This window comes from Mya arenaria, chromosome 17, assembly GCF_026914265.1.
Source record: "Mya arenaria isolate MELC-2E11 chromosome 17, ASM2691426v1".
Lineage (NCBI taxonomy): Eukaryota > Metazoa > Mollusca > Bivalvia > Myida > Myidae > Mya > Mya arenaria.
In genome coordinates this window covers 50,179,522-50,193,705 of record NC_069138.1, presented here as the reverse complement: position 1 = coordinate 50,193,705, position 14,184 = coordinate 50,179,522, and positions in this window count along the sequence as shown.

Below are 14,184 nucleotides of genomic sequence, written 5' to 3'. Positions count from 1 at the left end.
CCCTGACGGTGAAGTATTAAGACACGTCAGATATATCGGTTTTCCAATTAAAGTAAGCAGCACACCCCTCTATAATCAGCTTAATAATTTCAAAAGAAATTTACCGTCAAATAACAATTTTAGTTAAATTTGAATTATCCTACCCCCATTTCAGAATTGTCGATAAAAACGACACCATCCGAGTGACAAGAACAATCCCTTATTTCATTTATTTTTTAACATTTTGGTTATAATTTGGTATCAGAGTATCAAAAAATATATTTGCTTTCAGAAATAATATGTTATTGATCAGATCACCAACAAATATAATCATACTGTACTAAAATAGCCATATGGTATTTCAATGTTTACATACTGTTTTGACCGCGATAAATTGGAACATCGACGTTAAAAAGCAAAAATAACAAGTTCTAGAAATACTCATGACCTTCTTCTTTATTAGTATCTTTAATCTTTGGGAACATTATGACAACAAAAAATAAAATGTTTTACCGTGTCATTTAAAAAAAAAAGTTTGTAATTCCCAACCGACAATTTCAGCCGTGCCTGCAATTTATTCGTAAAAATGTATTAAATTACTTTTAAATGAAAATACAATATTAAAAAAATAATATTTGTGCTTATGGCTGGATTCGGACCACTACCTTGAAACCCTCAAAAAGTTTTGTTGTGTGCTTAGCAACATAAGCTAAAGCATTAAAATTGAAGAGTTTCAAGTGTTTTTATTAGGGGTATGCTACCTTAAGTATTTATTTAGAAACCCGATCTGATTCAGAATTTAAATAAATCTGCTATATAGAATTCCGCATTAAACGTTTTTATTTATAAATTATTTTATGATTTAAACTTCCTAGTGAAATTCCTTAAACCCAAGAGTGCCTTAGATCAATTAGATTTATTGGTTCTATTGTATCATTTTCAAAGGTACGTCTCAAATGATACTTAAATCTTAGCATGTCGTTGGTATATACTATTTTTGAAGCCATGCATATTTAATTCTTTATTGAAAGAAATTAAATGCTCTTTCATATTGAAGAATGTGCTTTTGAGAATACAAATATATAAGTTTGTCTTATATTACAAGTCCTTTAAATGTTTCTCTGCCGGGGTGGTAGGTTTTGAAATTCAAAACTGGCAATTAAAATGATTTGTGTCATAAAGTTTGAAAATAAGCATATAAATGATTTGTAATGCTAGAACTCACATTTTGACACAATTATATACATTCCTAAAGTTCTCTATCGCTATTGATCAATATTTAAATATATTGAAGTATGAATTGCTAAATTATTTGAACGACGATACTGCCAAATAAGATTTTTTTTCTAATATATTGTTCTTATGACCTTAACTATTTCTCTTTTCAACCTATCCACAAATGTGCATGTAGTTTAAAATTCTATATAAATTTCTTAACATTTTGCACTTTTTTGCTTTTATGAAGTTCAAATAAGAAACGGGCTATATTTTAGGTGTAGAATTAGTTCATCTAATAAAAAGTGTCTCAATCAATAGTTTGTGTTGCTAAGCAATCATCGGTAATATATATTAAACAGACATGACATATGTTAAGTCTCAGTTTCAAATGATTCTTTCCACATCAACCACTTAATGGTGCTGCGTACTAAGACTTCTCGTGCAAAAACCATTGTTGTAATATGAACTTGCTCATATTTATATGCCTTCTCGGACTTATGCTATCGGCCACACTACATGGATATTTCGCTCGAATGATTGACCGCACATGTTATTCGGAAAAAAAGAAAATGATTTTTTTTAATTTTCTTTTTCGTACAAAAGGATCACTACTTGAAAACTGTTTATCGAAATGTTCGTCATATGAAGGCATCTTAAATGACAAAAAAACTTTAAAGAAAATGATGCTTCAAATGATACACAGAATGCCACTTTATTTCTCTGATGGTTTGGGGAATACTTCAATATTTACATAAAATACCCGTCGATGAACTTGATGGGTGATACTTCCTGTAAGATAGTTAACGAGGGAAGAAAGTTATACTTTTCGAGCATTTTAATTCTTTACATGTTTCGATATATTTTTGCAAATATCAGTCGAACGAAAATGAAGTAGTGTAACATATAATGTATTCATAATGGCGGGTCTGAAACATTAAACTGGTGTAACATTAAAAATTGGTACGGTAACCCCATTTGTTCGTCGGATTGCGGGCCATTATAAGCGGATTTCAAGATGCCAAGGTTAGGTACGCCGGATTCCAGTAATATATACAGATCTGAATTCTGATTCAATAAAAACAAGCAAAACATATTAAAATATAAAATATAAAACTTACTTTCATTTATTAATTATTCATTAACTTTCGGAAGAAAGCAAACATTTTTTCTCGGGGACTGGAGGGTTGCGGGGTTAGGGGCTGGGTGTTTACCTTCGAATCCCCGACGATATTTAAATATATTATGTTTATTCTCAATGTAAGAGCAAAATCCAATGAAAACTATTGGGACAAGCCCAGAAGTCGAAAATTACAAAAAAAACTGTCTAGGGGCACAAGGCAAAGGCGCAAACGATAATGAACTATAGAAACATTCATATTAAAATCACATACACACATACAAACACAACAAACAGACCATACCCTCACCAGAAGTGGTGTAACGTTAAATGATGGGATTACCGCCTTGGAAGGGTTAGTGAAACAAGAGTTCACTGAGTCTACCAGGTTTTCTTAGCATTCTTTACCCAACGTCAAATCAGATCAAATCAGAAACATCATTTTAATACCAATTGAAGTAATTTGAGGTAAGACAGAAAGAGAATAAATTCCATGCAGTGTGGCAGTATACATTATGAATCTAGATAACAGTTCCGTCTAAAGGAGTAACAGCGACTGCTGGAACAGTGATGTTCACTCAAGTTGCAATACCCAAACTAAAACTGATTTATTCTGATCTAAGTCCGGCTTATACTAATTTTAGAAATGAACGTAATTGGCTTATTTAGTTTTATTTACAGCACCTATAACTTGAATAATTGAGATTGTAAATGAGAGCTTTTGCACGAGCGTGGAATATCTATCATGAGATTTGCGAGTATCGAAACTGGTTTGTACTATGTTGGCAAGGACAAGTATATACTCAGTTGTATCATTAAAAAGAGTTGTTATTCATCCGCACAGTAGGTGTCTGTCCACAACGAAATGCTTCCCAGTCGTTGTATCTTTTCAAGTAGTTCTTAAAAATAATGTTTCTGCCCACTTACGTAGCATTTGATGATATGTACATTTCATTTTTGTATGTTTTTTTCAAGTTTACACATAATTTATATCATATTTGAAGACATTAATGTGGTTTAGAATGATATTTTGCATGACCTCTTTCTTTGGTGGATGGATTCAGGGATGGCCCTAGAGATGAGGCCATGACTCTGTTACATGGACGTTAAAGATAGTGACTGTAAAGAAGTGACGGTAACTGAAAAACGATCTTGACATGGTATTCTGGTGTTAAATCAACAGACGAAGTGTTCATAATTTGTTGGAAAATAGTGTCAAAGCTGAAATATTTTCTGCAAAATCATAATAAAGTGGTGAACACGAGTAATTTTATATATATAACAAAGACGAGAATTTCGTTGTAAGCCGAGACCAGTAGTAATAAAAAGTTTACGTGCGTTCGTCTTGTTACCGTTGGGATATGGGGTGAATGTGAAGACGAAAACACTCTCAAACATGATACAATGATATTAAGTTGGCAACGCCAATATGCACATTTATCATATATGCTAAATGTTGTTGCGGGTTTGAAGTGACTCGTTCATTTCTTAGTTCTCCCGGGAATGCATCTGAAAACGCTTATTTAATCGTTATTGTATTTCTATGATATCGGAATTGCTGAAAACAAATACAAATACAGTATAAAAAAGTATTTTAGTGGGGTGTAATCCACGGCGTTATAGTCAAGAAAAGAATAAACAAAACAGACGCCTTAACCTAAAGGCCACCGGGACGTATACAAACGTGAAAATCTTGACATTTTAACAATATATTGAAAACATCACGTGTTAATATAACAAGTTGATAATGCCAACCAATCTCACAATAACAAGGCCGTTATAAACGCTTATGAGAATTGTGTTCATCATAGACGATATTTGAGCAAATATCAACATTTCTGAAGGGTTCCGGCATTTGGTATCTTAGTTTGAATACTACTAATGATTTGCCACAGTTAATTCTGTCATAAAAATGCCTTTTACAAAAACCTGAGCGAGTCCCTTTAATATAACCATCACATATAGTTTTGCAAGGTCGGCACAAATGTCGGTCTAATATGTAAACTTGTTTATATTTCTTTCACAATACGCTTTTCTTCCATGTTTATGTATAAAATTCCGCCAAATAACGTCACGTATTATGCTGACGTCATACTTATATCCTATTCAAATTTCTGAAGTCATTTCCGCTTAAAAGTCGTGTTTTTTTTTCAAGCACAGTCTTGGATACAACATGACGTCATCGGACTTTGTAGACGCGCGAGCAGATCTGCGTTGGATTGGGGAAAACACCGACACAGACTATAACAATGATGATCGAGGCGAAAATGAAGCAACCTGTGTGCTGTTCATTAGTATTTAACTGGCAGCAACGTTTTAGAGAAAAGCGAGATTCAATTGAAGACGATGAGTGAAAAGGACAAAAGAAGACAAGGGGCAAGACGTAAGTGACGTCGGTGAAGAACATTATCGAAGGGGATCGCCGTTTTACAGTCCGTGATGTAGCAAGCGTCGTCGGTGTGGGGTACGGAAGTGTGCTAAGGATTTTTAACGAACGTTTTAGACATGCGAAAAGTTTATGCGAGATGGGTCCCTCGATTGCTACGTTAGGGCGAGGGAGCAAATCGTGAGCGTGAATTAAAAAGCATCTCTGCGAAGATATGTTAGGGAAGATGAACAATTAATGAACCGGATCATTGCTACCAATGAAACCTGGCTATGTTTTTTACGATCCGGAGACTAAGCAATAGGAGCCCAGTGCATGTTCATCATGTCCATTACTAGTAGTAGTAGAAGTAGTAGTAGCAGTAGCAGTAGTAGTAGAGAAATACTTTTAAAAAATGTGACGCTTTATGAGCGCAACGTCATTGACGTAATTTGACTGCGCAGATCGGGTTCAACCGAATGTACAGTAGTAAATGGATTGTAAATCAGCGAATATCTTACATTTCAGGAATTATATCGGATATGTTATATGTATAGTTTGTGAAGTTTCTATGGTCTATGAGAAATAATATATGAAAAGTCCACGTAATTCTGTATCAACCCTCGTATTTCCTCTTCATTTTTGCAAAAAAAAACAACATCTTTTTAAAGAAATGATGTTTAATCCTTAATGCGTTTAAAGCTGCACATATTGATTGTTTTGACAACCTGTCTTATTTATGTCTTCGAATATGCCAACATTTGAAACCAGTGATATAAGACTGCTGACAAAAAAGCAGATAGCGTTTTCATACTTACGTTCGAAAATTGATGTTGTACGGCTAAAAGCTTTAGTAACGCTTTAAGAGTAATGCAATGTTCAGCAGTTTTACAAACAAGTGTGACCTGTTCCATTGTGGGTTATCTTATATGACTTAATTGAAGGCATTAATACCAAAATTAGCTGAATCTTGGGCAAAATTATATATTAAAGATCAATACAAATATGTGAGAGTGTAGCTTTAAACACGAAATGACCTGAAGTAAAATCTGAATGAATGAGAAGGGCTCGTTCCCTACGCTCACTCCGTTTATTTTTAATCATTTATGTTTTACTTCATGTCATCTAACTTAAAACTTAATGGAATATTAACGTTCGAATAGTTTTGCTTTAAATTACTCCGGGTACTACGTTTTTGCAACTCGTGTAGCGTGTCAAATTCATGTTTTTGTCCAGCTAAATAAGAACAGACCTAATGTGTCTATCTCTTGTATATTGACTTGTCACACTTCTTTCCTTTCGTCTCTATCTTCACTTTATAAACATTTCACACGAACACGTTCATCAAACCCTTTAAATACTTTTTCAATATATATTCAATAAAGCGCTAGATGTCGCACTCTTATTTTTGTTTACACACAAATAATATATATCAAAATCAGCTAGAAATAATGACAGAAGCGAGACTTTGTATAAGTTTATTTCATTCTTCTCAATTTTGCTTCCCTGCTTAACGTTCTTTATTCTTATTGAACGTTTACTTCCTCTTTCTCTTTCACCGCCTGTATTAATAATATCTGTCATGTGTTCCCGTTCCGGATATAAAAATCCGACCCGAGGTCACCTGCGTTGCCAGGTAACGAGGTTTGCCGAGTTACCGGCTACGCAGCGTGCCCGAGGGTCGGATTTTTATATCCGGAACGGACACACATGATAGATATTTTTTAGCATACCTTAAATTACATTTATTGTGAAGAAAATACATAAGAAAGCGCGTTTTTGTACATTTCACCAAAAAGCGCGTGCGATGATGTTTACTGACGTCATGACGCGCAGTAATTTGTATTCACTGCATACGTCAATAAGTTCCTTCGCTATCACGTCTTTTAAGGGTTATTTTGTTTTGTTTTTAAGGAATATTTTTTCAAAGTTAACGTTAATGGAACTCATCTATTGAAATCTCATAGCTATGGTTACATTAAGTGTTTAATAAAAGAAATTGAAAGTATTACGTCACAGCGCGTGACTCATCTGGCATGGGGTATGCCAGATGGAGTTTTCCTGCACGGCTGAATTCACCGGAAATGCCTATCCGGTGTGCTAGAAATATATATATACGATTGAAGAAATACAAAAATACTATTGTATAAAAGCTGATCTTGGGTGTAGATCAAAGAAAAATGTTCAAATTAAAATACATCTTTACTGTTTTAACATTTACATTAATATGTGTAAATACTGTCTCAGCTGGATGCGATGATGGTAAAAGTAGGTGTGCATGGAATAACTGGTAACCTTTGAGTGAATGTTCTAGGACGTGTGGGGGTGGATACAGATATAGGTCGAAAGAACTTTGCTGTATATCGTCGTGGTCCTATAAAGAGTGCTTAAATAATTGTGGACTCGAAGATAACTCCTATGACTCGGAAACTTGTAATGGTATATGCTGTAACGGGGGTGTATTCAGCTCACGTTGTTCTTGTACAGACGCCTTCTATGGGTTGTGCTGTCAAACAGGTAAATGATATAGTTATCATTAAATTTTAGTATAGATATATTTTCTAGCATACCGGATAATAAATATCTATCATGTGTTTCCGGTACGGATTGAAAAATCCGACCCGAGGGCACGCGCGTCAGCCGGTAACTCTAGTTACTGGCAACGCAGCGTGCCTGAGGGTCAGATTTTTCGATCCGTACCGGAAAAAACATGATTGATATTTTTTCTTGCATATCTAAAACTATCAATTTGTGGAAATTTGACGCAGAGAATGAGCTTTTGTACATTTCACCAAAAAGCGCGTGTGACGTTGTTTACTGACGTCATAAAGCACAGTAATTTTAAATAACTAAAAGTCGCGTTTTTTCCGGTTATTCATTTTCAATTTTAATTAAAAGTGTTGCAAAGATATTTTTGATTGCGCCTTATTGAAATAGCATAATATTATTTTCATAAACCATGTAATAAGAAATAAGTGGCGCGTTGTTGCACGTGACTCATCTTACATGGGGGGTGTAAGATGGGTTTTTCCATCACTGGTCACATGACCGGAAACACACGTCCGTTATGTAAGAAAAGCATTTCCGGTGAATCCAGCTGTGTTGGAAATTTCTTTCTCCCACCTCAGATAAGTAGATTCCATAATTTAACAATGCTAGAAATTCTTATCTTGCCCACGGGCGAAGATAAAATGCCCGTATGGAACTCCTTTTTTATGGTCGCCGCATAGTAATTACCTCCCTTGTTGAAAACTGTCGTCTGTAGCATCATGGAAACCTTGTCTTATGGCAATATTTAGAACGCTAATTAATTATTTCTCGCTTCAAATGTTACCATAAAACAGTTTTCAAGCACCTTTCAAGAAATAATGCTTCACTCTCCTTAAAACTATTTGGCTATTAACATAATGTGTATCACTGTGCGCATATCCATGACAACTACGAATAATCGTATATCCATACGCAATTATTTTCACTAAGCACAAAAGAGTTCCAGCAAAAAAAATTACATTTTTACTTAATTTTGTAATACTGAGGTGGGAGAAAAGGCATCTACCATAGCCGCTCGTGTAAGATAGGTTCATTCCAACCCTCGTGCAGGGTGTTTTGCGGAAACTCGGTAAACATCGTTTCCGCAAAACACCCTACGCTCGGGTCGGAATGAACCTATCTTACACTCGCGGCCATGGAAGATACTTATTATCTAGCATCCCCATGCTTCATGAGTCACGCGCTGTGGCGCAATACTTTTAAAGGGGCTGTACTCCGTATGATGAAATAGCGGGGGAAAAAGAAAATCGTCGAAAACTGACATAAACTTGATATCGATGTATACAATGCATTGAAACTTACTAACTGAAGTACCACATAGTTTACAAATAATTTAGTTTTCGCATTTTTTTCGTATTTTTCCATTAAAACAGATTACTGTGTATGTCTACCTAGTAGAATTTATTCCTTATGCGTGATTGGCTAATTGATGTTATCACGTGATATTACAAAGTTAGGTATTTAGTTTAAACATGCCAACTGCTTAGGGTAAGCCTTCGTAGCCCAGTGGATACAACGCTGAACTGCCATTTTGGCAAGACCTTTTCGAACCCGGTCTCCGACACATTTTTTTTTATATTTTGGTGTGTTTTTTGTTACAAATATGATAACAAAGAGTAAAAAATTTTATTCAATAATTCTCCTGAGATTCGTTACCGAAAAAAACTGGTGTGCAGTACCTTTTATCATTTTATTAAACACTTGATGTAAGTATGATATTTCAATAGATGATTTCCATAAACATTACCTTTACAAAAATACAGCTTTAAAACAAAACAAAATAACCTTTTAAAGACGTTAAATTGAAGGAACGTGTTGACGTACTAAGTGAATTCAAATTACTTCTCGTCCTGACGCCAGTAAACATCATCACGCGCTTTTTGGTGAAATGTACAAACACTCGCTTATCTATGTCTTTTATTCACAATAAAATGTAATTTAAGATATACTAGAAAACAGCAGTCATGTGTGTCTAATCCGGATAGAAAAATCCGACCCTGTGCGCAAGTTTATTTAATCAAGTGTTATACTACATAATGAAATAGTATTGATATACTAGTTTGTTTAGGGGTTATAACGATGAATCATAGTTCGTTAGATTCTGGCTTCCTCGTTCAATAGACTTATTTGGTCAATACAAAATAAGCTGTTTTTAATTATTTTGCAATTTAAAATGTTTAAGTTCAATCAACGCCAATGAACAATTATTCTTAAGGAAGTACATTTTGGTTGACAATGGGATTAAGAAAACGATCGCTACTATTTGTATTGTCAATACGTAAAAAACGTAGAAAACAAAGAGAACAAACGATAAGAGAACAAGAACATGTTCATCTACAATATTTTTGTTCAATTGTAAAGATATTTGAAAAAAAAACGAAGAAACAAAAGTCCCTCTGAGTAAACCTCAATGTGACAATTTGTTGTTGACCACTGTATTACTTTGAATCACTGACATAAGCGTATAACTTTATGTATATTATAAAGGTGTTTAATGTTCAGATTGTCCTGGAATCAGCGACTGTAAACGCCGAAGCTGCACATCATCCTACTGTGTTATCTGCAAAGAGTGTAACGATGACAATGTCTACTTCAAGCGTTACAACGGCGACAAAGAATGTCAGCGTAAGGAGATATGCTTTGAAGAGAAAACATCATGATATTTAAATTTGACTAATGTTTGATAATAAATGTTACGGACATTAGGTGTTTATTGCCACCATGTGTTATCTTATAATACGTAAGTATAATACAGCATTAGGCACGAACATCCTCTTGTCTTGGTCTTATTAATGATACTTTTTGGTTATTTAACAAATTGTCTTTCACTGTACATATTATTTTCTTCAAATGTAATTGTAACATAAACACTGAAAGATGGCGAGGCGTAAGTAAATTATTCATTATAACTCCATTCACTTTCAAATCATCTGTATTGAAAGAAGTTCTAAGATAATAATAATAAGATAAACAGCTTACGTTTGGAATTTGAAGCTAAAGGTGGCGGGTATTTAAAAGCAAAGGATACTAGAGCGGCAACCCACACTGTTCTCAACGCTAAGCCTTACCACCAAACTACGGAGCAACGAAAATTTTGCTATCGTTTTGACAATCAACCACCTGAGCACTGTTTAAAACATTCGACGTGCACTTATCAGCCTTTGCAACTTAACAAAAGCATTACACGGTCTTCCATACACAATGTTAAGTTTAACGGTTGGGTGGACCCTGTCTCTCCGGGAGGAGTCTCACACACCGCTTCATCTATCGAGAGTACTGGTAAATGAAGTTTTGCCCTCTGTATGGACGCTGAAGGTACATTACACAACAATCGTTCTCAGTACGAAGGTTAACCGCACAGTCACAAACATGGACCTAAATCTTACTTCAGACACACCAAGGCTCTATTGTTGACACTTGAGGTGAAGGATGTTGCAGACAATGTTCGACAGTGTCGCCGATTTGTTCTTTACGATAACACTTCGTCTATTCAAATCTGGAATGAAAAGCATTTCAGGTTTACATCATCTTTGCCTGCTACAGATTTTACATGGCAAACACATCACAACGATGTCTGCATTAACTGGAAAGATCACTTTTACAACGATTTCTACATACATAATGAACTACTGAATCCAATTGAGCCCGACCCGCACGGTCTCATAACAGGCTCTTACGAGCAAATAACTGGGGAGATACCTGTCCCCGGTACAGTTAATGTGTATGTTACTATTGCATACAATATATCGTGGAGCCTGAATCACGGTACTTTTTCTGCAGAACAACCTGTCCCTTCATTGAAAGATCAATCATTTTGCAAGGATTTGAATGTTAAAGACGGAGATACGTACACACTGAATATAAAGGCTTTTGATATAGCTGGAAATACACTTAGCGATAACCGAACTGTTTTTTATCGATCATTCAGCGCCATACCTAAACGACATTTGTCTTGAGAAAGATGGATACGAAATGTTGTATGTACATAATAGCACGGATCTATCGAAGATGAAACTAACGCTCCATGCCTTTGATAAACACAGTGGAATTGAAAATGCCGCTTGGATATTTGGTAGTGCAATGTCTGACACAAAACTTTTATCAGGGCATATTGGTGGTCAAAAGGTTACGGTTAGTATCCTTAATTAAGTTAAAGAACGTTAAAAGTAAATACATTAAATATCCAAACCAAAATAACTTCATGAGGCATTTTTAACGTTGGATGGTGAGGCTTTTGCCTTTGTTACGATTAATTGAAACGAAAACTGTCGTATTACCTATCTTTCTCCTAAATACAAAGGTGTTTGACAATAACCATAACCCGTGCCACTTAGTCTGGTTCTCATTCCAGGAAATATGTGATAACCAGCAAGATAACAAACAAGTGCTATTGTCCCCAGATTGGACACTGTGAAGTGTTCAAGTACTTTGTCGACCTATCCCATTACATGACACATTACAAGATCATTGGTGTACAGAATCAAGAATATTTCTTAAATATATCTGTCAAGAACATTGCAGTATTGATAAGTGAAAAGCGGATTACCATAGTAGTTGACGAAACTCCGCCACAGTTGGGAAATGTGTCCCTAGAACAATCGCAATTGAATGGTAAATCCGAAGAATATCTAATATGAAAACGCTGTAATTCGTATTGTGTACATTTTAGGATTTTCGATGTCATTAAACCAATGCACACAGCTTAGATGATATGAAGTTAAACTTCGAACTTTTAGACACACATGTACTTTGTTTGACGTTTTTTCATCAGACTTATCGATTGTTAATTTCAAGTTCTGATGTAAAGTATATTCCTAACTACACTATTTTAGGTACCAGTGATACGGAACGATACATAACTGCCCAAGTGCTGGGATTTTCGGATCCCGAAAGTGGAATTAGATCATACCGTATTGGTATTAATGAGCGATGTTTGATGAAAGAAGAAATGTACAGCTTCTCGAAAACAATACAGTCGACGTTGTATTTGGGGGTTGCATTTAACGAATCTTTAATAAAGATATTTGACAATTTCACCTGTACACCTTATATTACTGTCATTGCATTAAACAACGCTCTGCAGCCTTCGTCGGTCGTGTGTATCAAAGGAATTACAAAGTCTAACAGAGGTAGTTGTAAAGGTAAGTTTTGCATGATTTCTAACTGGAAATCGTTATCAACGAAAATACAGATAAATAACGTTATGGATGAAATTCTCATTAATCTTAAAGGAATGGTTAATGTTTTGAACCAAATATCAGGTGGTTTGTAACTTTCTTTTGATATTGAATTAAATTTGACAAGATTATCACACAAACGTCTTCCAATTTGGATCCGTTCAGGTTAAATTGCAATCCCTGCTATTTGAGTTTAAAATATGCCAATACTTCTTACCTTATCGAATGATAAACAATGATAGTATACGAAGTACATTTATAGTTCATAAGTGTTGCATTTTTATCCGATGCAGCGTTCACGCATGTAGAAAGAAAAGCAGTGTTGGCAATTCGCTTTCTACTTCCGGAGTGATAGTTATTATTATTGCGGTGGCTGTTGCTGTTGTTTATCGTGTGAACAAAAGGTAAATAAACTTTGATAATATAGTTTCTGAACATTTGTTTGATGTATCAGCCTTATAAAAATGTTTTCTACTGGCAAACTTTCACTTTAACATCATCTTACTTAAACATTTTTCAAACGTATTGGTTGTAAGTTGAAAATACACTCTCACAGAACTTTTTTTTATTTTTAGTCTTGGAATTTTTTTGCGTAAATATCTGCAAACCAACGATTTAAGATTGCTGACAAAAAATCAGATCGTAGATTTTCATATTTCCGCTCCAAAATGAATGTTTTATGTCTTAAACCGTTACTAACGGTTTAAGAAAAATGCATTAAACATCAATTTTTAAACTTATATATAAAACTCTGCGATCAGCAGTCTTATATAACTGGTTTCCAAGAATTTTCGCAAAAATTGGCTCGTTGCAAGACAAAAAATTAAAATGTTGTCAAAACGTTCAATCTGTGAGAGTGCAGCTTTAACATAAGTCTTTTATGTTTTCTCACATTTTAGAACATTGTAAAACATGGTTTGTGTTTTTTAAGGATATCACGAAAACCCATGAACCGATATTTAGGAAAGAGTTTTCTGCTCTTTGGAGTTCAATGTGCAAATTTAAAAAATCAAGTCCTTGGCTTTTAGTGTTGACTAAAAACAAAAGAATATAATTAATAATGTTGTACATTGAGGATCAGAGTAAGTTATGTCCCTTAAAAGACGCATTGATTTAAAACAACTCTCTAATTTGAAAGTCTCACAACAACAGCCAATAGGTCAAACTAATTGCTATAAGCCTGATTGTGATTAAAGGACATGGAAACACGCACGAGTCCGCTTGACTCTCTTGAATAGAAACCAGTACTGATGTTCATCTTCCTACGCCATACGCGAGTTTCTGTTTTGTGGATAAAAACATACATTAATTATCCTCATAACAAATATATCTATATTTTCAGATAATATTTCCTTCGAGAGAACTGAGCAGGAAAATAAAAGCGCGCACTCACCGTACAATGAATTAAGCAAAGGAATGGAGGAGAATCCCTACTGAATTCGAAGGAGAAAGAACTTCCTCCGTAGATAATGCAAGATACATGAACCTCCAACTGAAATCGTCATGATTTTTTAAACGTTCAGCTTGTGCTTTAATACAATTTCAACTTAATTTAAAGCATTGACTATAATGGATACTTTTAAACTTATTTAATTGTTTCGCTGATACCATGATACAAAGAAAGGAAATACCAATAACAATACAATGGAAACTACACGGACAAGCCTAGTAGCCTGAACCTTATCGAAGAAAGAACCGCTTTAAATGCACAAGTCTAAGCCATTAACTACAATGGTTGATAGACACACAACGTACAAAAACACTGTAAACGTATACAC